Source organism: Oncorhynchus kisutch, linkage group LG17 (assembly GCF_002021735.2).
Source record: "Oncorhynchus kisutch isolate 150728-3 linkage group LG17, Okis_V2, whole genome shotgun sequence".
NCBI classification, from domain to species: domain Eukaryota; kingdom Metazoa; phylum Chordata; class Actinopteri; order Salmoniformes; family Salmonidae; genus Oncorhynchus; species Oncorhynchus kisutch.
Window position 1 is genome coordinate 78,078,034 of NC_034190.2, and position 27,143 is coordinate 78,105,176.

A 27,143-nucleotide genomic window follows, 5' to 3' on the forward strand; every position below is an offset into this window, starting at 1 on the left:
TTGAATTATTCCCCTCACTTCACGAGACATTAGTATATTTAAACAAAAAGTACACCATTAAAAATAATTTCCGATGCACCATGCAAGCAAAAGCTATTTGTTTCCGTAATCTGGGAATCTACAGAGATGGACTGAAAATAACAAGACACATTTTTCAGAGGAGTGAGGAAACTTAATAAACAAATAAATAAACAAGTGCTCAGCAATTCATAAGTAAACAAAGGCAACAGCAGAGGGGCCCCATAAGCCTATAAGAACAGAGACCCATTGCACTCCTCCCTCTCCTCTTCCTCAGTTCCTCAGTGACTGGTGTCACAGGCTCCTATCAGAATGCCCGCTATTTGTTTAAGGCTTGGCAGTGAGGACTTCTCCCAAGCTCTGGCCTAGAGCAGTGTGGATGAATGTATATTCTAACAAAACACTCCACTACTGGGGAATGTAAAATGGGGAAGCTTTAGTTTACTGGCAATAGAGGCCTCAACGACTAGGATGGCAGGTAGCCATCTGCTAAATTACTCAAATGTAAAATGGAAGCACTTACACTAAGTGCACAAAACATTAGAGACACCTTCCTAATATTTAGTTGCACTACCTTTCGCCCTCAGAACAGCCTCAATTCGTCGGGGCATGGACTCTATGCTGCTCCAATGCTTTCCAGAGTTGTGTCAAGTTGCCTGGAAGTCCTTTGGGTAGTTTACCATTCCTGATACACATGGGAAACTGTTGAGTGTGAAAAACCTGCAGCGTTGCAGTTCTTGACCCAGTCAAACCGTTGCACCTGGCATCTACTACCAAACCCTGTTCAAAGGCACTTCAATATTTTGTCTTGCTCATTCACCCTCTGAATAACACACATACACAATCCATGTCTCAATTGTCTCAAGGCTTAAAAATCCTTCTTTAACCTGACTCCTCCCCTTCATCTACACTGATTGAAGTGGATAAAGGATCATAACTTTCACCTGGATTCACCTGGTCAGTCTGTCATGTAAAGACCAGATTTCCCCAATATCTTGCACACTCAGTGTATACTTGGCCCTTAAGTACTCCGAGTAGACACAGGCCAGTCAGACAAAAAGCCTATTCAGTTCAGCATATGTTTTATTTTCAAGAAGAAACAAGCACATCTCTGCTTAGTATCATGGTACTCCCTGTACATAGCCATGTTATTTTCTACTCCCTATAAATGGAGATAGCCATGTTAGTTTCTACTCACTATATACAGTTGAAGTCGGAAGTTTACATACACTTAGGTTGGAGTCATTAAAACTTGTTTTTCAACCACTCCACAAATTTCTTGTTAACTATAGTTTTGGCAAGTCGGTTAGGACATCTACTTTGTGCATGACACAAGTAATTTTTCCAACAATTGTTTGCAGACCGATTATTTCACTTATAATTCACTGTATCACAATTTTCAGTGGGTCAGAAGTTTACATACACTGCCTTTAAACAGCTTGGAAAATTCCACAAAATTATGTCATGGCTTTAGAAGCTTCTGATAGGCTAATTGACATCATTTGAGTCAATTGGGGGTGTACCTGTGGATGTATTTCAAGGCCTACCTTCAAACTCAGTGCCTCTTTGCTTGACATCATGGGAAAATCAAAAGAAATCAGCCAAGACCTCAGAAAACTAATTGTAGACCCCCACAAGTCAGGTTCATCCTTGGGAGAAATTTCAAAACTCCTGAAGGTCATCTGTACAAACAGTAGTACGCAAGTATAAACACCATGAGACCAAGCAGCCGTCATACCGCTCAGGAAGGAGACGAGTTCTGTCTCCTAGAGAGGAATGTACTTTGGTGCGAAAAGTGCAAATCAATCCCAGCACAAGAGCAAAGGACCTTGTGAAGATGAATTGTGAATTGTGAAAAACTGACAAAACTCACATGTATTTGGCTAAGGTGTATGTATGTAAACTTCCGACTTCAACTGTATGTATATAGCCATGTTATTTTCTACTCCCTATATCTAGCCATGTTATTTTCTACTCCCTATATATGTCACACCCTGATGTTTCTCCTGTCCTTGTTATGGTCTCCACCCCATCCAGGTGTCGCTTGTTTTCCCCAGTGTATCCCCAGTGTATTTATCCCTGTGTTTCCTGTCTCTCTGTGCCAGTTTTTCTTGTATGTCCAAGTCAACCAGCATTTTTTTTTTGCGTTCTCCTGCTTTGATATCCCTGAAAGACCCCAACCTCACTTTTAGTGGCGAGTTGGTACAGCCTAACCCGGTTCCACGAGAACCCCGCTTACCTCCTCCGGAGTGAAATTCTGGAGATCCTGGTACCTGTCGGGGCTTTCTTTCTCAGTGCTCGCTTATTTTTGCGCTACAGCCATCTTTGTTCCCTTCGGACCGATCCAAGATAGCGTATATTATTACGCTATTGTCGGGAAGGGCGCTCTCTTGGGCCACGGCTGTTTGGGAGCAATAATCCACCCTTTGTTGTCATCTGGAGGAATTCATGGTGGAGGTGAGGAAGGTATTCGAGTCTCTGGTATCCGGGAGAGAGGCGGACAGTAAACTTCTTGATTTACATCAAAACTCCGGTATTCAGACTATGCGGTTGATTTTCACACGTTGTCCGCCGAGAGTGTCTGGAATCCGGAGTCTCTCTTCAATACCTTTCTTCACGGATTATCTGAGGTGGTAAAAGATGAGCTTGCTGCTCGGGAATTGCCGGTGGATCTCAACTCCCTCATCACCCTAACCATTAAAATTAAGGGAACGTAAGAGTGAGAGGAGATCTTAAGTTTGGATGAATGAGGTGCGGAAAGTAAACTGCCTGTTACTCAGGCCCAGAAGCTAGGATATGCATATAATTGGTAGTATTGGATATAAAACACTAAAACTGTTCAAATAATGTCTGTGTGTATAACAGAACTGATATGGCAGGCGAAAAAAATTCTGGATGGATTGTCCTCTGGTTTATTTTCAGCACATCTCTGATTACAATCCCTGTGAATGGGAATATAAAAGGAAGTCCTCCCAGATGGCAGTTCCTAGGGCTTCCAATAGATGTCAACAGTCTTTAGAAAGAGTTTCAGGCTTGTGTTTTGAAAAATGAGCTAGAATTTGTAGGTTTTCTAAGTGGCTCCCATTTTGGCTGTAGTGTTTGTGTCGCATTCCTGTTAGTGAGCGTAATTCGTTATTTATCTCCGGTAATGGTCTCCGGTATTCTCCGTCTTAAATTGTATCATTTATTTACATAATAGGGTACCTGAGGATTGATTAGGAACGTTGTTTGACTTGTTTCGAAGAAGTTTATTGGTAACTTACGGGATTCATTTTGTATACATTTTGAAAGAGGGAAACCGGTGGATTACTGAGTCAAGCGTGCCATTGAAACACTTTTTTGGGATATAAATAAGAACTTTATCCAACAAAAGGACCATTTGTTATGTAGCTGGGACCCTTGTGATTGCAACCAGATGAAGATCTTCAAAGGTAAGTGATTTATTGTATCGCTATTTCTGACTTTCATGACGCATCTGCTTGGTTAGAAATGTATGTAATGCTTTTGTGTGTGGGGCGCTGTAAAGCCTTTTTGAAATCTCACAAAGCGGCTGGATTAACAAGTTAAGCTTTTAAATGATGTATGACACTTGTATTTTCATGAATGTTTAATATTACGATTTCTGTAACTTGAATTTGGAGCTCTGCAATTTCACCGGATGTTGGCCAGGTAGCATCCCAATGATCCGCAAGAAGTTAAGGGAACGCAGGAGTGAGAGGACGTCTGGCATCGGGCACACTTGTTCACCCGCTATGGCTCGCTCATCTTCGAAGGAATCCGGAAAGGATCCGAAGCCACCCGAGCTCCCTAGTGCAGTATCAACGACAGGTGAGTTGGATTCTCCTGAGCCTATGCAATTGGGAAGAGCTAGATTATCGGTTGGGGAAAGCTCACGTAGGCTGAATTCCAACTGTTGTCTGTACTGTGGAGGGGCAGGACATTACATAGCTGCCCTGTTAGGAAACCCTTGTCTCTGGTGGGTACAAGTACTTTGGTGAGTCAGACTGGGAGTTCCCTAATTCCCATCACCCGCACAACTATTTTTGTGGCTTTGCTGTGACCAATCTAAGTCTCTCCAAGTGCATATTGACTGAGGGGCGGATGAAAGTTTTATGGGCTGCTCAATAGATGGAGTCACCCATGGTACTGTGCCCATTCAAATACGGATTTCCGGTAACCACAGTGAGACCATACAGTTCCTCTTCATTGCATCTCCCCATGTTCCTGTTGTCTTGGGGTTTTCTTGGCTCCAACCCTGGTATTGACTGGACCAGCTCCATCATGGGTTGGAGCCCATTTCATTTTGCCATTCCCACTGTCTTCAAGCAGCACAGCCTTCCCCCAGATGTCTTCCTCAGGACATCAGCAAGGCTTTGGATATTTCTGTCATTCCCACTGAATACCATGACCTACTTGAAGTTTTCAACAAGGCACGTGCTACTTCCCTACCCCCGCACCGTCCTTATGATTGTGCCATTGATCTTCTCCCAGGCACCACACCACCTCGGGGTCGGCTATATTCTCTATCCGGGCTGGAGACCAAGGCTATGGAGGAGTACATAGAGGAGTCTCTGGCTACTGGGGCCATCCGTCCGTCTGCATCTCCTGCCAGCACAGGGTTTTTCTTTGTGGAGAAGAAGGAACAAGACCCTCCATCTGTGCATTGACTACAGGGAAGAAATTACATTACTATCAAAAGTCATTACCCCCTAACACTCCACTCCTCTCGGCTTTTGAACTTCTCCAGGGGGCCACCATTTGTCCCAAGTTGGACCTTCGGAATGCCTACCACCTGGTTCGGATACGCGAAGGGGATGAGTGGAAGACAGCCTTCAACACAGCCAGGGGACAATATGAGGATCAGGTCATGCCGTTTTGACTCACCAACACCCCCCGCTGTCTTTCAGGCTTTGGTAAACGATGTGCTCCGGGACATGTTCAACCATTTTGTGTTTGTCTACCTTGACGACATCCTGTTTTTTTCTCGGTCTGTCCAAGAACATGTTCTTTACGTCAGGCAGGTCCTTCAGCGCCTCCTGGAGAACCAACTGTTTGTGAAAGCCGAGAAGTGTGAGTTCCACCGCTCTACAATCGCTTTTCTGGGATATGTCATTGCTGAGGGTAATGTCCAGATGGATCCTGGAAAGGTGAAAGTAGTGGTGGTTTGGCCTCAACCTACGTCCAGGGTGCAGTTGCAGCGTTTCCTAGGATTTGCAAACTTCTACCGCAGTTTCATTCGGGGTTACAGCACCCTGGCGGCCCCCCTCTCGGCCCTCACTTCTCCCAAAGTACCGTTCAAATGGTCTCCTGCTGTCATCAAAGCCTTTGTGGACCTGAAGTATTGGTTCACAACAGCACCCATCCTCATCCATCCGGACTCGTCGTGTCAATTTGTGGTTGAGGTGGATGCTTCTGATGTTGGAGTGGGGGCCATCCTGTCCCAGCGATTGGCCCAGTACCAAAAGCTTCATCCCTGTGCCTTCCTGTCCCATCGTCTCAATTCAGAGAGGAACTACGACGTAGGCAACCGAGAACTCCTGGTGGTCAAGATGGCGTTGGAAGAGTGGAGGCACTAGCTGGAAGGAGCAGAACAGCCATTCTTGGTCTGGACCGACCATAAAAATCTGGAATATCTCCGTACAGCCAAGCGCCTTAACCCCAGGCAGGCCAGGTGGGCTCTGTTATTCACCAGATTCAACTTTAACATTTCCTACCGCCCAGGGTCCAAAAATGTGAAGCCTGACGCTCTCTTTCGCCTATACAGATCCTCTGCCACACCCTTGGTCACCGAAACCATTCTCCCGACCTCATGCCTAGAAGCCACAGTGGATTAGGGTATTGCGACCCTGGACCTGAAGGGGACCCGGCTAACCGGCTGTTTGTCCCCAACTCAGTCCGGTCCCGGTAACCTGGAATGGGCTCAATCCTCCAGGCTAACCTGTCATCCTGGTTCCCGCCGTACCATAGGCCTTCCTTCGACAACGTTTCTGGTGGCCCACAATGGTTCCCGACGTCTCTGCCTTCAAACACAGTTTGCGCCCAGAACAAGACTTCACGGCAAGCTCCTTCTGGCCTTCTTCAGTTACTACCGGTCCCTCATCGTCCCTGGTCCCATATCTCTCCGGACTTTGTCATGGGGCATTCCCCGTCTGATGGCAACACCGTCATTCTGACAGTGATGGATCGGTTTTCTAAGGCCACTCATTTCATCCCTCTCCCTACACTACCCTCTGCCAAGGAAACAGCCCAGCTCATGGTGCAGCACATCTTCCGGATCCATGGATATGGTTGCCGACCGGGGTCCTCAATTTTCATCTCAGTTTTGGAAGGCGTTCTGCACCCTTATTGGGGCATCGGCCAGTCTATCCTCTGGATTCCATCCCCAATAGAAGGCCAGTCAGAGCGAGCTAATCAGGACCTGGAGAACACCTTAAGATACCTGGACTCAACCAATCCGTCTACCGGGAGCAGTCAACTGGTCCAGGAGTATGCCCGGGAACACCCTTCCCTGTTCTGCCACGGTACTCTCCCCTTTCGAGTGCTCTATGGGGTATCGGCATACCCTCGGCCCAGATGTTTGTCCACCGCTGTCGACGTACATGGAGAAGAGCCAGGGTGGCTATTCTTAAGTCCAACTCTAGGTATTGTTGACAAGCGGGCCGTCGCCGGGCCCCAGCTCCCTGCTACCGCACTGGGCAGAGGGTATGGCTTTCCACTCAGGATCTGCACCTTCGGGTGGAGTCCTGCAAGCTGTCTCCCCGTTTAATTCATCCTTTTTCCATCTCCAGAGTCCTGAGTTCCACTGCTGTCCGTCTTCTGTTTCCAGGCCCATCCCTCTCAGCGGCTCATCGATGGCCAGACAGTGTATATGGTGAGACGCCCCCTGAGGGTTCGACCACAGGGCAGGGGTTTCCATTACCTGGTTGACTGGGAGGGTTATGGCCTGGAGGAGAGGTGCTGGGTCCCTGCTGAAGACATCCTGGACCCGGCCCTCTTTGCCGATTTTCACCACCGACACCCCGGTCAGCCCGAGGTATGCGCCCTGGTAGGACACCAGGTGGCGCCCCTGGGGGGGGTACTGTCACACCCTGATCTGTTTCTCCTGTCCTTGTTATTGTCTCCACCCCCACCAGGTGTCGCTTGTTTTCCCCAGTGTAACGGCGTTCTTCGTTTGTTGAAAGAGAGGACCGAAATGCAGCGTGGTGGTTACTCATGTCTTTAATGAATGAAATGACGATACATGAAATAACTGAATAAATACAAAAACAACAAACGGAACGTGAAAACCTAATTACAGCCTATCTGGTGAAACTACACAGAGACAGGAACAATCACCCACGAAATACAAAGCGAACTCAGGCTACCTAAATACGGTTCCCAATCAGAGACAACGTGAATCACCTGACTCCTGATTGAGAACCGCCTCAGGCAGCCAAGCCTATACAACACCCCTAATCAGCCGCGATCCCAAATACTACAAACCCCAATACGAAATACAATAACATAAACCCCTGTCACACCCTGGCCTGACCAAATATATAACGAAAACACAAAATACAATGACCAAGGCGTGACACCCAGTGTATTTATCCCTGTGTTACCTGTCTCTCTGTGCCAGTTTGTCTTGTATGTCCAAGTCAACCCGTGTTTTTTCCCTTTCCCCTGCTTTGCTATTTCTCCTTCTTCTAGTCCTCCCAGTTTTGACCTTTGCCTGTTTCTGGACTCTGTACCCACCTGCCTGACCATCCTGCCTGCCTTGACCTCGAGCCTGCCTGCCACTCTGTACCTTCTGGACTCTTATCTGGTTTTGACCTCTTGCCTGTCCACGACCATTCTCTTGCCTACTCATTTTTAGATTATTAAACATCTAAGACTCCAACCATCTGCCTCCCGTGTCTACATCAGGGTCTCTCCTTGTTATGATAATATATGTTTATATCCATCCATGTTATTATCTACTCCTTATATATAGCCAAGTTATTTTGTACTCCCTGTATATAGCCATGTAATTTTCTACTCCCTATATATAGCCATGTTATTACTCCCTATTAATGGTTATAGTCATGTTATTTTCTACTCATTATATCAAATAGAATTTTATATACAACAAGTTTAGACCTTACCATGAAATGCTTACTTACAAGCTCTTAACTCTTCTTCAACTGCACTGTTGGTTAAGACAATATTTACCAAATAAACTAAAGTATAAAATAAAAATAAAAAGTTACAAAATGACAACCATAATGGGGATATATACAGGGGGTACCGGTACCGAGTCAGTGTGTGGGGGTAGAGGTTAGTTGAGATAATTCGTACATGTAAGTAGGGGTGAAGTGACAATGCATACATAATAAAGAGCGAGTAGCAGCAGTGTACAAAACAAATGGAGGTGGGGGGTCAATGTAATAGTCCGGTGGCCATTTGATTAATTGTCTTATGGATTGGGGGTAGAAACTGTTAATAAGCCTTTTGGTCCTAGACTTGGTGCTCCGGTACCGCTTGTCGTGAGGTAGCAGACAACCAGTCTATGACTTGGGTGACTGGAGTCTCTGACAATTTTATGGGCTTATGGACACCACCTGACACCACCACTTTATATAGGTTCAGGATGGCAGGAAGCTCGGCCCGTGATGTACTGGGCCGTTCGCACTACCCTGTGCAGCGTCTTACAGTCAAATGCCCGAGAAGTTGCCATATCAGGCGGTGATGCAACCGGTCAGGATGCTCTCGATGGGGCAGCTGTAGAACTTTTTGAGGATCTGCCAAATCTTTTCAGTCTCGTGAGGGGGAAAAGGTTTTGTCGTGCCCTCTTCACAACTGTCTTGGTGTGTTTGGACCATGATAGTTTGTTGGTGGACACCAAGGAACTTGAAACTCTTGACCCGCTCCAATACAGCCCTGTTGATGTTTATGGGGCCCTGTTTAGCCCGCCTTTTCCTGTAGTCCATCTCCTTTGTCTTGCTCACATTAAGGGAGATGTTGTTGTCCTGGTACCACACTGCCAGTTCACTGACCTCCTCCCTATAGGCTGTCTCATCGTTGTCGGTGGTCAGGCCTACCGCTGTTATGTTGTCAGCAAACTTAATGATGATGTTAGAGTTGTTTTTGGTCATGCAGTCGTGGGTGTTGAGGATCAGCGTGGCAGACATGTTTTTTGCCTACCCTTACAACCTGGGGCGGCCCGTCAGGAAGTCCAGGATCCAGTTGCAGAGAGCGGTGTTTTGTCCCAGGGTCCTTAGCTTAGTGATGAGCTTTGTGCAGAGTATGGTGTTGAACGCTGAGCTGTAGTCAATGAATAGCATTCTCACATAGGGGTTCCTTTTGTCCAGGTGGGAAAGGGCAGTGTGGAGTGCAATAGAGATAGCGTTACATGTGAATGTGTTGGGGCGGAATGCGAATTGGAGTGGATCTAGGGTATCAGGGATGATGCTGTTGATGTGAGCTATGACCAGCCTTTCAAAGCACTTCATGGCTACTGACGTGAGTGCTACGGGGCGCTAATCATTTAGGCCGGTTATCTTTGCTTCCGTGGGCACAGGGACTATGGTGGTCTGCTTGAAACGTAGGTATTACAGACTCAGTCAGGGAGAGGTTGAAAATATCAGGGAAGACACTTGCCAGTTGGTACGCGCATGCTTTGAGTACATGTCCTCATAATCCATCTGGCCCCGCGGCTTTGTAAATATTGACCGGTTTAAAGGTCTTTCTCACATCAGCTACCGAGAGCATTATCACACAGTCGTCCAGAACAGCTGGTGCTCTCGTGCATGCTTCATAGTTCCTTGTCTCAAAGCAAGCATAAAAAAGGTATTTAGCTCGTCTGGTAGGCTCTCGGCACTGGGCAGCTTGCGTCTGGGTTTCCCTTTGTAGTCCATAAAAGTTTTCAAGCCCTGCCACATCCGACGATGCGTCAGAGCCGGTGTAGAAGGATTCAATCTTAATCCTATATTGACACTTTGCTTGTTTGATGGTTAGTCTGAGGGCATAGCAGGATTTCTTATAAGTGTCCGGATTAGTGTCCCGCTCCTTGAAAGTGGCATCTGTAGCCTTTAACTCGATGCGGATGTTGCCTGTAATCCATGGCCAATTGGAAGAAGAGGTATTGAAGCCCAGGAGTTATCTGATGGATTACTTTGGCTAGCAGGGAGCAGGGCCTAGCTCCAGGCTAGCTCCAGGCTAACTGGTGCTTGCTTCGGGACAGAAACCCCCTCGGACGTTACGTCGGTAGACCAGTCGTGCGGGGCTCCGTGTCGGCAGCAAAGGGTCCATGCCAATTGGCAAAAGAGTTAATTGAAGCCCAGGAATTGCTTGATGGACCTCTTCGGGCCTAGTTCGATCCTAGCTCCAGGCTAACTGGTGCTTGCTCCGGGACAGAGACGTTAGACAAGAGTAGCCACTCGGATAGCAGCTAGCTAGCTGCGATGATCCGGAGTAAAGGTTCAGAGCTTGCGGTAGGAATCTGGAGATGTGGTAGAGAAAAGCAGTATGATATGCTCTGGGTAGATATCGCGCTGTGCAGGCTGGCAGGAGTTGCCTAGGCTGAGGGTGGCAGATATCCGAGTTAATGGTGATGACCGCTAGCAGTGGCTAATTGACTACTAGCTAGTAGCTAGTTAGCTGGCTAGCTCCTGAAGGGGTTCAAAAGGGTAAAAATAGCAGATCCATACCACATTGGGTGAGGCGGGTTGCAGGAGAGGTTGATGGACAATAGATGGACAATGAGATTAAAAATAATACAAATATATACGAAGAAAAACAATATATACAAGGGAAGGGACAAGACATCAAAACAGACATCCCACTGCTAAGCCATCTTGAATCTAAGTTTGAGGAGTTCGGATCACAAAGAATAACATTCGTGAGACGCAGAAAAAAGAAAAAGATGCTGGAGCGGTACTTGACACCATCTGTCAAGGATGGTCTGGGGTGCTTTGGTGGTGGTGAAGTGAGAAATTTGTACAGGGTAAAAGGGATCTTGAAGAAGGAAGGCTATCACTCCATTTTGCAATGCCATGCCATACCCTGTGGACGGGGCTTAATTGGAGCCAATTTCCTCCTACAACAGGATAATGACCCAAAGCACAGCTCCAAACTATGAAATAACTATTTAGGGAAGAAGCAGCCAGCTTGTATTCTGTCTATAATGGAGTGGCCAGCACAGTCCCTGGATCTCAACCCTATTGAGCTGTTGTGGGAGCAGCTTGACCGTATGGTACGTAAGAAGTGCCCATCAAGCCAATCCAACTTGTGGGAGGTGCTTCAGGAAGCATGGGGTGAAATCTCTTCAGATTATCTCAACAAATTGACAACTAGAAAAGACCAAAAGGTCTGCAAGGCTCTAATTGCTGCAAATGAAGGATTCTTTGACAAAAGAAAAGTTTGAAGGAAACAATAATTATTTCAATTAAAAATCATTATTTATAACCTTGTCACCGTCTTGACTATATTTCCTATTAATTTTGCAACTAATTTCATGTAGGTTTTCATGGAAAACAAGGATATTTCTAAGTGACCCCAAACTTTTGAACGTTAGTGCATGTGCAGTGCATGTCTGCACTAATTTCAGATGTTCACATCAGTCATCTCTGTCAAACCTCACTGTTTATACATTTCAATGAATGATTTAAATAATTAATTATCTTAAAATCAGCCACAGTTACCTTCAGTATGCGTTTCAATACTTGATTTTCTGGTCTGATATTTCAACCTGAAAGACATTCTACTTTGCCAAGGATAACCAGCCAGTGTAATTAAAGATACACTATGTAGAAATCACTCCACCATTTCCTGGATGCTAAAATTCTAATATACCAAACACAAATATAAACGCAACACGCAACAATTTCAAAGATTTTACTGAGTTACAGTTCATGTAAGGAAATCAGTCAATTGATATAAATTCATTAGGCCGTAATATATGGATTTTAAGAAACCTTTTAAAAAAGGTAGGGGCGTGGATCAGTAAAAACAATCAGTATATGGTGTGACAACCATTTGCCTCATGCAGCGTGACATATCTCCTTCGCATAGAGTTGATCAGGCTGTTGATTGTGGCCTGTGGAATGTTGTCCCACTCCTCTTCAATGGCTCTGCTTAGTTGGTGGATATTGGCTCGGAACTGGAACACACTGTCGTACACATTGACCCAGAGCATCCCAAACTTGCTCAATGGGTGACATGTCTGGTGAGTATGTAGGCCATGGAAGAACTGGGACATTCACAGATCCTTGCGGCATGGTGCATTATCATGCTGAAACATGAGGTGATGGTGGCAGATGAATGGCATGACAATGGGACTCTATCTCATCACAGTTTCTCTTTGTATTCAAATTGCCATCGATAAGATGCAGTTGTGTTTGATGTCCGTAGTTTAAGCCTGCCCATGCCATAACCCTACCGCCACCACAGGGCACTCTGTTTACAACATTGACATCAGCAAACTGCTCGCCCACACAATGCCATACACGTGGTCTTCGATTGTGAGGCCGGTTGGATGTACTGCCAAATTCTCTAAAACTACGTTGGAGGCGACATGGTAGAGAAATTAACATTAAATTATCTGGTAACAGCTCTGGAGAACATTCCTGCAGTCAGCATGCTAAATGCACATTCCCTCAAAACTTTTGAGGCATTGTGGCATTGTGTTGTGTAGCCTTCTATTGTCCACAGCACAAGGTGCAACTGTGTACTGATCTTACGGTTTAATCAGATTCCTGATATGCCACACTTTGACAAAGAAGAAATGCTCACTAACAGGGATGTAAACAAATTTGTGCACAAAAATTGAGAAATACGCTTTTTTTTCAGCTCATGAAAAAGTGTTTATAATTTTAGTAGTTCACCTAATTTCAGTTGGTGACAAAACAAGCAATTATCGTGTATCGAATCATTGTACCATCTAAACTGCTGTGAAATATATTTTCCATAACCCCAAATATTATATTTTCAGGTGTTTGAAGCTGGTGTACAAAACCGAAACTTAAGAACGGGAAGCATAGAAATAGTGCACATAGAACAGATCTACTGCTTCTTAGACTTGCTCTATGAGAATGACAGATCTATAACACACATTTCTTTGTGAATTCGGTTGGGTCACCTAAAAGTTACATATTGCAGCTTTAAACCGGTTTGAATCCGAAACGGTACTGAAGCAAGACCAACTACAGTGATCTTGCTTTAAGCCCCATAGCAACTGACGCTTCAGGATCTACAGTCCAATCTCTTTAGCTAAACCAAAAGAGAAAAAAAAACTTGGCCAGATTACCTCATTGACATGATTGTGTATGCAAAGACTTACTTTCATCACACGTGTTTCATCGGTTGCCAGAGTCATCATGCAGAAATAATCTCTAATGGTTAAAGGTCCCTTGAGAAGCGTTTCAAATTCACTTTTCACTTTGGACTAGAGACCCACAAAATAGGACTACTCATGGAGGATTGCTTTCCTTTCCCACAGTGGCAATCAAATGTACCAAGTACATTGGTCAAACTATAAAAACATGTTTCTAAACTGATGATCATGTAGCTATGCAATTGTAATTGTGTTGTAATCCTTTTTTTCCCAGGAGAAAATACACTAAGCTACATACTCTCATTACACACATGATGGAACATTGACACCTCCACAACGTGGCAATAATTCAGTAACACTGTTGAGAAACATACCACACTGAGGAGTGACTGAAAGTGGAGGGGTTGTTTCAATATGGAAAAGATGCCATAGAAGGTCAGCTTTTATGAATGAAATACATATTTTGACGTTGTTTTCATTATCTATGCTCTCATACAAATCATAGCATAAAAGGATCCCTTTCCAATTTGTTTTATTTTAGGCAGAGACAGGCAGGTGAGAGCTGTCGTGGCCTTCTGTTCGTGTGCGAGGTGACTGACAGCTTCAATTAAAAGATAACGGCCGCCCTCAAGACACCCCTTCCTTTTCCCTGGCACATTGTAATTGGGTGAGAATCAGAGCAGGCCTCTGAGTGGGAGGTCTTCAACTGTCAAATGGTTAATAGAGTGCACTCTCTCTCTCTTAAGTAGAAGCCACAGACACACAGAGACAACACACACACAACCCCTTTCTCTTATCCCTGACAGAAAATCATTAATGATTAATGTGCAGAGCCTGCTGTGTTTAACGCAAACGTGCTTGATTGTGACACGAGGACAATTAGGTGATGAAATCTAGGATCGAACCTGCAGAAGAAGACAGTGAAAAGATTTTCACTGAAATCCATGACATACACATCTTTCAATAAAAAAAATCAACTGCTTTCTGTAGATGTATGAAGTCTTATGATCAGTCTTGAAAAACATAGCATGGAGATGGGAGTGGTCAGACCAAGCTGGGCGCTCACCCCCCTGAGGTGCTGAGACAGTCTGCTAACAGGACTGACACCTGGGGACTGCATTAATCATTAATCAGACTAGTGTGAGGGAGTGGATGGGCTTTAATGGGATTTGCAGTGGGTTTAACTCCGCGTTGGTGTATTAATCATCAAGGCAGTGAGTCAAGTCTACACACACAAAAAGGCCAAGCAAAACTCACATGGTCCGAGAAAAAAAATCCCCGCATACTGTAGATACTAACATCAAAGCCTAGCCCTAAATACCGGTATGCTGCCAATGCCAGATCAGTGAAAGATAAACAGTGCACCACGGGGACTGAAATGCCATGGTTAGTTAGGTACACTCCTCTTCCCCGCCACTCCTCCCTCTTCACTCCTCCCCCCCTCTCCAAAACAACACCCAGGGTAAGCAAACTTTAGCTCAGCAAGATACTACTCTTTCTTTACGCCTTCACTGCTATAGCGTACTGTATGACATACTGTACAAATATTGTCGAGGAAGACCAAAATAAAATGTCAGCCTGCTTTATTCTTCTAGGGCGGCTAGTCATGGGAAAGCCCAGGCGCCATACCCGTGTCTGGACTTTAGCAGAGCTGACGAAGAGTTTTATAACACAACAGAGGGAGGTCACTTCTAGGGCTGTGGCAGTCATTACATTTTGTCAGCCGGTTCTTGTCATGGAAATAACTGCTGGTCTCACGGTAATTGACCGTTAATCACAGTTTTTTTTTCTGAATGCTTAAACACTAACAGTGATTCTTGAAGCACTATCTCTGAAACCATTAACACTTGTAGCCAATGCAATTACCAAGTGTGCCAAACTGACTTTTTGCAAAACTGTAAAACATAACTCACTGCTGTACCCTCAGTTTGCAATTTAATAACACACTTCTAGCAAAACTGTAAACATTGGTCTCTACTTTAATACACTATTTCGCCAATTGCCTTTCCACATTGACACATGAAAAAACTTTTAGATAATGAGTTAACTTACAAATCAGAGCTTGAGCACTATAAATAGGCCACAGGTAAACATTTGGATTGGACAACGATGGAGGCCAATATTGGACGGAGAGTAAGAGGGGTGAGAACTAGAGGAGGACGAGGAGAACGCGGAGGTGAAGAAGTAAGAGGAGGAGGAGAAGGAGAGGGAAGAGGTGAAGTAAGACGGGGGAGAAGAAGAGAAGGGGAAGAGGACGGGGAGTCAGGTACGCAATAACTGATGAAATAGAGCGACTGTGGTTGACCATGTTGTCAACCATGGGATGAGCATGAGGGAGGCTGGGCAACAGGTTCAACCAAATCTGAGCCGCTATACTGTTGCATGTATCATCCGGATATTTCGAAATGAGAACCGGTAAGTAACTGTAAGTGCTGTAGTCTTATGTGTTCATAAAAATATGTGTTTATAATGTGTTCATATGTTCATAATGTGAAGAATCTATCACTAAAACCATTCAAATGTTTTTACAGAACTGCAAGAAAACCAGTATCTGGTGGAAGAGGTCAACTGTTCACCCCAGAGCAGGAGACCCACATTGTAAATATAGCCACTGCAAATAACTGCATCAGACTCAGAGAACTGCAGGACCACATAATGGTAGATAACACCATATTCCTAAACATCAACAGAGTGAGTCTCTGCACTGTCTCCTCTACTGAAACGCAATATAATTAGGATGAAGCAGTTGTACAGAGTCCCTTTCGAAAGAAACTCAGACCGTGTAAAACAACTGAGATATGAACATGTGCAGGTAAGCTATACTATCCTATCATTGGTACTGGATCTGGAACATATTGACTGTTCCCTGTCTTTTCGTACTGTGCTACATTGTTTTGTCTTGACTCTTTCTGAAAGTCATGGAGCTAGAAGAAGATGCTACCGTCTCTTACTGTTAAGACCTTCTGGACATCAGAACTGGGATTATTCACCTCAAACTGAACGAGGAGTTCTTCTTCAATGAGTCGGACGTGAGGGAAATACTACAGACACCCGACCAGGCCCAGATCCCCGTGATTCGCAGGAGAAGGAAACTGAAAATTTGAGGCAAAAGATCAGGGTGCCTTGCGAGGATCAGGCGACGAGTTGCTAATCTACCCTTGCCTTCCGTTCTGCTAGCTAACGTTCAATCGCTGGAAAATAAATGTGAGGAACTGAAAGTATATACAGTTTTTCTGTTCTTTTTTTTCCTAGAACAAATGTTTTTGTTTTCTTCTACTGCGCTTTTGTTGTTTGAGTGTTAGAACATATTGAGATTTCTTTTGTATTGATAGTGTGTTATGTTCGGAATACACATTTGGATACGTGTATGTGTGTTTACTACATGTAAGACAAAACTTTATTGCAAACTGCTATGCACACAGAAAAAGCTAAAGGCACACGTGTTTTTCCTTTATACTATCAGTGCATAGTTGGTGCTTCGTGTGCTTATTCAAATTATGGTTTGTGTGTAGTGTATTGACACACAAAAAAAATGTTTAATGAGTTTTGCAAGAATTGTTTGCTTTTGCGAGAGATGTAAAATGTTTTGCTGGTTTGATGTAATGTTTTGTGATTAGTGTGTAGAGTTTTAAAGATAATGCCCAAGCAATCAGAAAAAACTGAAGAATAAACATATTTTGCATCTCCTGGCATCCATGCATAGCATAAAAGCCCCTGATGCAGACCTTTGGAACATCTACATTTTTTTTTTATCCAATAAATCCATGCAATATAGCCTACACCTGCACAATAAATCCATTATTTATTTTAGACAGGTCTAACGAAGCATGATATGAAAAAAATATATATTTCAGAAGAACAGAATAGCATACTGAGTTGTCCTTATGTTAGGTCCAGATCTGGCTATGTCATATGGCTGTGTGCTACACTAGTTCATTTAGCATAAAATATTTTCTTAGAGTTCTGTGAAATTATTTTATAGTATGACGAATACAATTGAACAATACAGCTGAATAAAATAGAAAGGATATTTTCTCCAAAAAGATGATGGGAGCTGCACATGCAGCTATTCTGTGTTGAGTGGTTAACAAATAAACAGGTCCTCCTATTTACTTCATTTAGAGTTATTTATGCTACTTTAGTTGTGATACAAATGTCGGGCTATATGGTTAGATTGTTAATACAAAAGTCTCTTGAAAGGCATGAGATCTGCAGTGTTTTTTGCACAGGCTGTACACACTTCATCAGTCTCTCATTCACAAATTGACAATTTAGCTGTTATTCTACCACGTAGGTTGACTGAGAACACATTCTCATCTACAGCATTGACCTGGGGAATAGTTACAGGGGAGAAGGCTGAATGAGCCAATTGTAAACTGGGGATTATTAGGTGATTAGGACCCAGGGAAAGAGTGCCTCCTACTGGCCCTCCAACACCACTTTCAGCAGCATCTGGTCTCCCATCCAGGGAATGACCAGGACCAACCCTGCTTAGCTACCCAAATGTCATACTTACTTACTTTTACTTTACGTAACAGTAAAGATACCTTAATTGAAAATGACTCAAGTAAAAGTCACCCAGTAAAATTTTACTTGAGTTAAAAGTCTAAAAGTATTTGGTTTAAAATATACTTAAGTATTAAAAGTAAAAGTATAAATCAAGTCAAATTCCTTATATTATGCAGATCGCACCATTTGTTTTGTTTTTTAATTTACGGAAAGCCAGGGGCACACTCCAACATCATTTACAAACAAAGCATTTGTGTTTAGTGAGTCCACCAGATCAGAGGCATTAGGGATGACCAGGGATGTTCTCTGTTTAGTGAGTCCACCAGATCAGAGGCAGTAGGGATGACCAGGGATGTTCTCTGTTTAGTGAGTTCACCAGATCAGAGGCAGTAGGGATGACCAGGGATGTTCTCTGTTTAGTGAGTCCACCAGATCAGAGGCATTAGGGATGACCAGGGATGTTCTCTGTTTAGTGAGTCCACCAGATCAGAGGCATTAGGGATGACCAGGGATGTTCTCTGTTTAGTGAGTCCACCAGATCAGAGGCATTAGGGATGACCAGGGATGTTCTCTGTTTAGTGAGTCCACCAGATCAGAGGCATTAGGGATGACCATGGATGTTCTCTGTTTAGTGAGTCCACCAGATCAGAGGCATTAGGGATGACCATGGATCTTCTCTGTTTAGTGAGTCCACCAGATCAGAGGCAGTAGGGATGACCAGGGATGTTCTCTGTTTAGTGAGTCCACCAGATCAGAGGCAGTAGGGATGACCAGGGATGTTCTCTGTTTAGTGAGTCCACAAGATCAGAGGCATTAGTGACGACCAGGGATGTTTGGTTGAATTTGACTATTTTCTTATTATTTTTCTATTTTCTAAGTACTTTTGGGTGTCAAGGAAAATGTATGAATGAAAAAGGACAATATTTTCTTAAAGGAATGTAGTGAAGTAAAAGTAGTCAAAAATATAAATAGTAAAGTAATGTTCAGATGCCCCCAAAAATGACTTAAGTAGTACTTTAAAGTATTTTTTACTTAAGTACTTTACACCACTGCACGATTGTTCCAAAATGCAATCAAATAACAGGAAAACACCATTCTCAAAAGTAAACACAAATGTGATTGTGCATGTAGTAATGCTTTATTATAAAGGTGCATTTATATGGTGAAAATTATTTTCCCCAAACTTGACACTCACGCGCTGCCTATGTATGACAGTTAGGCTCTACACTGGTTGTAAAGCGGATTTATGTCCTTCATTTTAAGAAATTATTTGGCCACTTAAGTTGTGATACAAACCTTAGTCAGAATCAAAACATATATGCCTATGGGCTAGGCTACATGGAGGTGTGTGACTATGATTTGAAAAAGTCACCAAAAAAAGGCATGTGCTGTTTCTTGCCTTACTGCACACAAGCTGGGCATCATTCACAAGTGATAATATATTATTCACAAGTGATAGGCTAATACTGTCACCCATCAGACTATTCTTGATTTAATCTATTCTTTACACATACTAAATAATATATAAGTGAAATTAGTTTTGATTTAGAATGGACCATTTTCATGTACCACTAGCTGCAGGGTAGCCTAGTGGTTAGAGCATTGGACTAGTAACTGAAAGGTTGCAAGTTCATATCCCTGAGCTGACAAGGTACAAATCTGTCTTTCTGCAACCAAACAGGCAGTTATCCCACTGTTCCTAGGCAGTCATTGAAAATAAGAAATTGTTCTTAACTGATGTGCCTAGTTAAATAAAGGTCAAATAAAAAACAGGGGCAGGGGGAAAATGCAGATCATCTATGCACTTAAATAACAAATGGAGGACTCTTTTCACGAGGTTCATTTTCATGCCAGTCAGGTAGACTACACTCTTGTTGTAAAGAGAAGCAATGTGCTTAATATTAGGAAAGTTGCGAAATATAATACAGTAGGCCTAGCCTATAGAAAGCTGATGGGATCCTCCTCTTTTTAATAGAAGCCCTCAAAACTCACGCATTTTCTCACGCAATTGCATAGAAATTCTGCGCAGCATGAGCTCATGTGCTCTCATGAAGTGTTGGATTTGATTTTCAGCTACATTTGCATTGATGTCAGAGTGATTAGGTCCAAGATGGCGTAGCAGTAAGTCGTCCTGTCGTGTCGTGTCCCTGTATATTTTGTTTATATTTTGTTTATTTTTCGTTTTTTTTACATATTTTTCGTTTTTTACATAGCTATCCCTTTAAAAACATTTTGCTAAACCTAAGCTTCCAAATACGCTGGATCTTCACAACTAGCTATCTAGCTAAACCGCAACCCCGGATGATTACCCCTGGCTAGCGTTTCCACCCACTTAGCTTGAAGCTAGCCCGGCCTGCGCTACCACCGTAGCATACTCCTGAGCTACAATACCCGGGCCCACGACCGGTCTATCGATGTCACCGCATGAAGAGGAATAAACAGACTCACCCCATCGCGACGTCCCCCAAAGGCTAACTCTCTAGCCCTCGCTATCTCCCTGCTTGCTAATTCGGCCTGCTAACTGCTAGCTTGTCCAGCTCCGGTCCGCTAACTGCTACCTTGTCTAGCCCGGGCCTACAAACTGTTAGCTTGTTAGCACAGGCCTGCTAACCGCCTGAATCGCCGCGTCCCAAACGCCCACCGGACCCATATTTACTTTCTATCTCTTTTGACTTTTAATTTGTTTATACCTTCCGGAAACCTGCCTCACCCAATGTGATACGGAATCGCTATTATTTTTTATTTATTTTTAGAACACACTCAAGAACCTCCAGAAGCTAACCAGCTAACTAGCTACAAGCTATTTAGTCATTGTTCGTTTTTTTTTACCTGGATAACACTCGCCAGTCCAGCTTCCCTTCCCCATCCACCGCTGCCCCCTGGACACTGATCTCTTGGCTACATAGCTGATGCACGCTGGACTGTCCATAAATCACGGTACTCCATTCTGCTTGTTTGTTTTATCTGTTGGCCCCGTTGCCTAGTCTACGCCATTTTACCTGCTGTTGTTGTGCTAGCTGATTAGCTGTTGTCTCACCTACTGTTTTAGCTAGCTTTCCCAATTCAACACCTGTGATTACTGTATGCCTCGCTGTATGTCTCTCTCAAATGTCAATATGCCTTGTATACTGTTGTTCAGGTTAGTTATCATTGTTTTAGTTCACAATGGAGCCCCTAGTTCCACTCTTCATACCCCTGATAACTCCTTTGTCCCACCTCCCACACATGCGGTGACCTCACCCATTACTACCAGCATGTCCAGAGATACAACCTCTCTCATCATCACCCAGTGCCTGGGCTTACCTCCGCTGTACCCGCACCCCACCATACCCCTGTCTGCGCATTATGCCCTGAATATATTCTACCATGCCCAGAAACCTGCTCCTCTTATTCTCTGTCCCCAACGCTCTAGGCGACCAGTTTTGATAGCCTTTAGCCGCACCCTCATACTACTCCTTCTCTGTTCCGCGGGTGATGTGGAGGTAAACCCAGGCCCTGCATGTCCCCAGGCACCCTCATTTGTTGACTTCTGTGATCGAAAAAGCCTTGGTTTCATGCATGTCAACATCAGAAGCCTCCTCCCTAAGTTTGTCTTACTCACTGCTTTAGCACACTCTGCTAACCCTGATGTCCTTGCTGTGTCTGAATCCTGGCTCAGGAAGGCCACCAAAAATTCAGAGATTTCCATACCCAACTATAACATCTTCCATCAAGATAGAACTGCCAAAGGGGGAGGAGTTGCAGTTTACTGCAGAGATAGCCTGCAAAGTAATGTCATACTTTCCAGGTCCATACCCAAACAGTTCGAACTACTAATTTTGAAAATTACTCTCTCCAGAAATAAGTCTCTCACGGTTGCCGCCTGCTACCGACCCCCCTCAGCTCCCAGCTGTGCCCTGGACACCATTTGTGAATTGATCGCCCCCCATCTAGCTTCAGAGTTTGTTCTGTTAGGTGACCTAAACTGGGATATGCTTAACACCCCTCCAGTCCTACAATCTAAGCTAGATGCCCTCAATCTCACACAAATCATCAAGGAACCCACCAGGTACAACCCTAACTCTGTAAACAAGGGCACCCTCATAGACGTCATCCTGACCAACTGGCCCTCCAAATACACCTCCGCTGTCTTCAACCAGGATCTCAGCGATCACTGCCTCATTGCCTGTATCCGCTACGGAGCCGCAGTCAAACGACCACCCCTCATCACTGTCAAACGCTCCCTAAAACACTTCTGTGAGCAGGCCTTTCTAATCGACCTGGCCCGGGTATCCTGGAAGGACATTGACCTCATCCCGTCAGTTGAGGATGCCTGGTCATTCTTTAAAAGTAACTTCCTCACCATTTTAGATAAGCATGCTCCGTTCAAAAAATGCAGAACTAAGAACAGATACAGCCCTTGGTTCACCCCAGACCTGACTGCCCTCGACCAGCACAAAAACATCCTGTGGCGGACTGCAATAGCATCGAATAGTCCCCGTGATATGCAACTGTTCAGGGAAGTCCGGAACCAATACACGCAGTCAGTCAGGAAAGCTAAGGCCAGCTTCTTCAGGCAGAAGTTTGCATCCTGTAGCTCCAACTCCAAAAAGTTCTGGGACACTGTGAAGTCCATGGAGAACAAGAGCACCTCCTCCCAGCTGCCCACTGCACTGAGGCTAGGTAACACGGTCACCACTGATAAATCCATGATTATCGAAAACTTCAATAAGCATTTCTCAACGGCTGGCCATGCCTTCCGCCTGGCTACTTCAACCTCGGCCAACAGCTCCGCCCCCCCCGCAGCTCCTCGCCCAAGCCTCTCCAGGTTCTCCTTTACCCAAATCCAGATAGCAGATGTTCTGAAAGAGCTGCAAAACCTGGACCCGTACAAATCAGCTGGGCTTGACAATCTGGACCCTCTATTTCTGAAACTATCTGCCACCATTGTCGCAACCCCTATTACCAGCCTGTTCAACCTCTCTTTCATCTCGTCTGAGATCCCCAAGGATTGGAAAGCTGCCGCAGTCATCCCCCTCTTCAAAGGGGGAGACACCCTGGACCCAAACTGTTACAGACCTATATCCATCCTGCCCTGCCTATCTAAGGTCTTCGAAAGCCAAGTCAACAAACAGGTCACTGACCATCTCGAATCCCACCGTACCTTCTCCGCTGTGCAATCTGGTTTCCGAGCCGGTCACGGGTGCACCTCAGCCACACTCAAGGTACTAAACGATATCATAACCGCCATCGATAAAAGACAGTACTGTGCAGCCGTCTTCATCGACCTTGCCAAGGCTTTCGACTCTGTCAATCACCATATTCTTATCGGCAGACTCAGTAGCCTCGGTTTTTCGGATGACTGCCTTGCCTGGTTCACCAATTACTTTGCAGACAGAGTTCAGTGTGTCAAATCGGAGGGCATGCTGTCCGGTCCTCTGGCAGTCTCTATGGGGGTGCCACAGGGTTCAATTCTCGGGCCGACTCTTTTCTCTGTGTATATCAATGATGTTGCTCTTGCTGCGGGCGATTCGCTGATCCACCTCTACGCAGACGACACCATTCTATATACTTTCGGCCCGTCTTTGGACACTGTGCTATCTAACCTCCAAACAAGCTTCAATGCCATACAACACTCCTTCCGTGGCCTCCAACTGCTCTTAAACGCTAGTAAAACCAAATGCATGCTTTTCAACCGGTCGCTGCCTGCACCTGCATGCCCGACTAGCATCACCACCCTGGATGGTTCCGACCTAGAATATGTGGACATCTATAAGTACCTAGGTGTCTGGCTAGACTGCAAACTCTCCTTCCAGACTCATATCAAACATCTCCAATCGAAAATCAAATCAAGAGTCGGCTTTCTATTCCGCAACAAAGCCTCCTTCACTCAAGCCGCCAAGCTTACCCTAGTAAAACTGACTATCCTACCGATCCTCGACTTCGGCGATGTCATCTACAAAATGGCTTCCAACACTCTACTCAGCAAACTGGATGCAGTCTATCACAGTGCCATCCGTTTTGTCACTAAAGCACCTTATACTACCCACCACTGCGACTTGTATGCTCTAGTCGGCTGGCCCTCGCTACATATTCGTCGCCAGACCCACTGGCTCCAGGTCATCTACAAGTCTATGCTAGGTAAAGCTCCGCCTTATCTCAGCTCACTGGTCACGATGGCAACACCCATCCGTAGCACGCGCTCCAGCAGGTGTATCTCACTGATCATCCCTAAAGCCAACACCTCATTTGGCCGCCTTTCGTTCCAGTACTCTGCTGCCTGTGACTGGAACGAATTGCAAAAATCGCTGAAGTTGGAGACTTTCATCTCCCTCACCAACTTCAAACATCAGCTATCTGAGCAGCTAACCGATCGCTGCAGCTGTACATAGTCTATTGGTAAATAGCCCACCCTTTTCACCTACCTCATCCCCGTACTGTTTTTATTTATTTACTTTTCTGCTCTTCTGCACACCAATATCTCTACCTGTACATGACCATCTGATCTTTTATCACTCCAGTGTTAATCTGCAAAATTGTAATTATTTGCCTACCTCCTCATGCCTTTTGCACACATTGTATATAGACCCCCCCTTCGTTTTCTACTGTGTTATTGACTTGTTAATTGTTTACTCCATGTGTAACTCTTTGTTGTATGCTCACACTGCTATGCTTTATCTTGGCCAGGTCGCAGTTGCAAATGAGAACTTGTTCTCAACTAGCCTACCTGGTTAAATAAAGGTGAAATAAAAAATAAAATAAAATAAAAAAATGGTAATACAGTGCTGAGTACCAGGCAGTTAGCACGTTTGGTAGGTTACTAATGACCATCAGCAGCATCAGAGCTTGGAGAAGCCTAGATACTGTGACTAAACGGTCATGACTCAACGGTCATGACTGCCGGTGTGGTGGTAATACAGTCACCGTATCAGCCCTAGCCACCGCTGAATCTCTGAATAATGATCCAAATCCCCAAACCGTGTCGTGACCCAGTCCGAATGCTTAATTAATGAGGATGCTCAGACTGCTGACTGAGATTAATTAGTTTAGTTAGCAGACTTTCTGAGCCACAATCCCTCCTCGCCAGGACTCTCAGAGCTAATCCACACAGATCTTTACTGGCAATTCATAAGAATTCTTCCAGAATAGAAGAGCCTTCTGGGATTGCTTTTCCCTTGATGTACTCAAATAATGTTTTGATGAGGGACCATTTGGTTAACATAATGACTATTTACAGAAAAAGTGCATACAGAACTTTTCAGGAATACAATATCTGTGCAGGTTGGAAAGGTAGTAAATGTTTCAATTTGGATGAAAATATAACTATATTAGCTATGAGCTAAATATATATTTAAAACACTGAATACATTCAATGAATGACAGAATAACTTAGATCTTCTGAACCTCCAAATTCCCAGTTGTTACTGTAAATTCTTCAAAGTGCGGCTGACTACTGTAATACCATACAATAGCTATGAATGATAGGGCCAACATGTAATTCCTCTTGGTGAGGGGATAGCCTCTTGAGCCCAGGGATCTCTGCTGGGGCCTTTGAGGCAGAAGACAGGCTGAGTGCTCCGACTAGTTCTCACAGTTATTAAGCCAGCTAGCTACCCTTCACCCCCCACCCCCCCTACCCTTCACCATCATACCACCAACCCCCTACCTCCTACCCACCAATTCCTCAGTCCTATGAGAAGCAGGGTTGATTCTGTTCTGGGCTTGGGCTCTCTGAGTTCTCCTCTCTGAATGTAAATTAACATATCCCCTCTGTTCACAGGGTAGCAAGATTCAGGATCCAAAACAAATGATTCGATCCACTTTTCATGATAAAGTTGGAGAAATTCTACTGATAGAAATTCTTCTAATGTCCCAAATCAAAATAACAATGCTGCATATTTGCCTAATGTGCCTATAGCCTCTCCATTCATGCATAAGCTGAGTTGTTGGATTCAATTAGTGAGCTGAGACATCTGACATTGGACCCCAAGAGCCATATTGATTGGTTCAGGGTAACCAGTGTCAAACTGTGCACCCTGGAAAAGAAAAGACAGAAGGAGAGAGGAGGCGAGGAGAGGGGCCGAGGGAGACGTGGCCTTTGGACATGCCACTCTGAGTGAAGGTGAAAAACAGAACCTATTTTTGTTGTGACAAAGGAATTTTGGAAAACTCTCAGTGAGTGTGAGTTGTGTGGGTTGTTAACTGGATTCCTCCTGACATTCATGATTTCTTGTAAATGATTTGTTATTCTTATTTGTGTACTTGTTTGACATTTTTACTGCACTGGTAGGAGCTAGTAACAAAAGCATTTAGCTGCACCCGCTATATCATCTGCTAAACTGTGTAGGCAACCATAAACTTTGATTTGATCTTGAGTGAGTGTGTGCACGTGAATGCGTGTGTGTGATTGCACGTGTATTCAAAAGGATTGAGAGGGAAGAGAGAAATGTGGAGGGGGTGAGAAGGGCGTGGGGGGTAAACCAGCAGCTGGACAAACAGACCTGGTCAGACTGAGGCACGTCTCAGAACAGGCGAGAGAGGCCACTGAATGCCCTGGAGCGACCAATTAAAACACAGCCACCGTGGGGGCTGCGCTCCTTCTCAAATTGCCATTACACACGCTGAGCTGAAAGCGAGATATTAAAACAATATGCTGCTTGTAGGGAGCGCAACACGGGGAGGCTCATCTGTATAAACACTGAGAGAACACTCCTCCTGGTTAGCAGACTGTTGCCACAATGGATGGATTGTATGGCGCTACTGTGTGGTCACAATGCATGATGGGGCTACAGCATCGCCATGTACAGTACATGTACTACAGCAAATCAGATTGTATCTTGGCATCTGGCAACATATCCTCTTGCTTGAGGTGGGATTCCATGTCGCCAGCTAATGCTCATCCAATAGACTCCACTTTTGCCATATTTGCAAATGTCTGACATCTCCGAAATGTCATCCAATGTCTAAAAAGGCAACAAGCTGTGTGAAAGTTCGAAGTTACATTTATGACAATGCGTGAACTTAATGCTGTATCAAAAGTGATATGGAAACATTTACCAGCTTAAATTGGCTCTTATTTGGTCAGCAACAATGGCCACCCAACCAACCCTCCCTCCCCAGGTAATCTCTAGCATGTCACGTCCTTCTGTATAATGTTTAACAAGGACATCTGCTGCTTGGTACAGTGTGTTCCTCTTTTTCCACATCAGTCTCCTCCACTGTGGCACAATGAAACAGAGCCTTGTGCTGTGCTACTTTCTGATTAGCCAAGTTTAAAGCTGCTGCTTTCAAGGAGCGGGACACAAATCCGGACGCTTATAATAAATCCCGCTACGCCCTGTGACGA

The 27,143-nt window shown here is 44.5% G+C and overlaps 1 protein-coding gene and 1 long non-coding RNA gene across 3 annotated transcripts in view; one reads left to right on the forward strand and one right to left on the reverse strand.

The window, feature by feature from the left end:
- plxnb1a (plexin b1a) overlaps positions 1 to 27,143 on the reverse strand; it is a 97,609-nt gene that overhangs the window by 45,746 nt on the left and 24,720 nt on the right. The window lies entirely within an intron of this gene.
- Positions 14,690 to 17,046, forward strand: LOC109908351 (uncharacterized). 2 transcript variants are annotated; one of them, XR_004203734.1, is made up of 4 exons: positions 14,690 to 14,771; positions 14,905 to 15,724; positions 15,841 to 16,121; positions 16,226 to 17,046. It is a non-coding gene; the product is annotated as an uncharacterized LOC109908351 (long non-coding RNA). The 2 variants fall into 2 exon arrangements; XR_002257652.2 differs by having other exon boundaries at positions 14,710 to 15,724.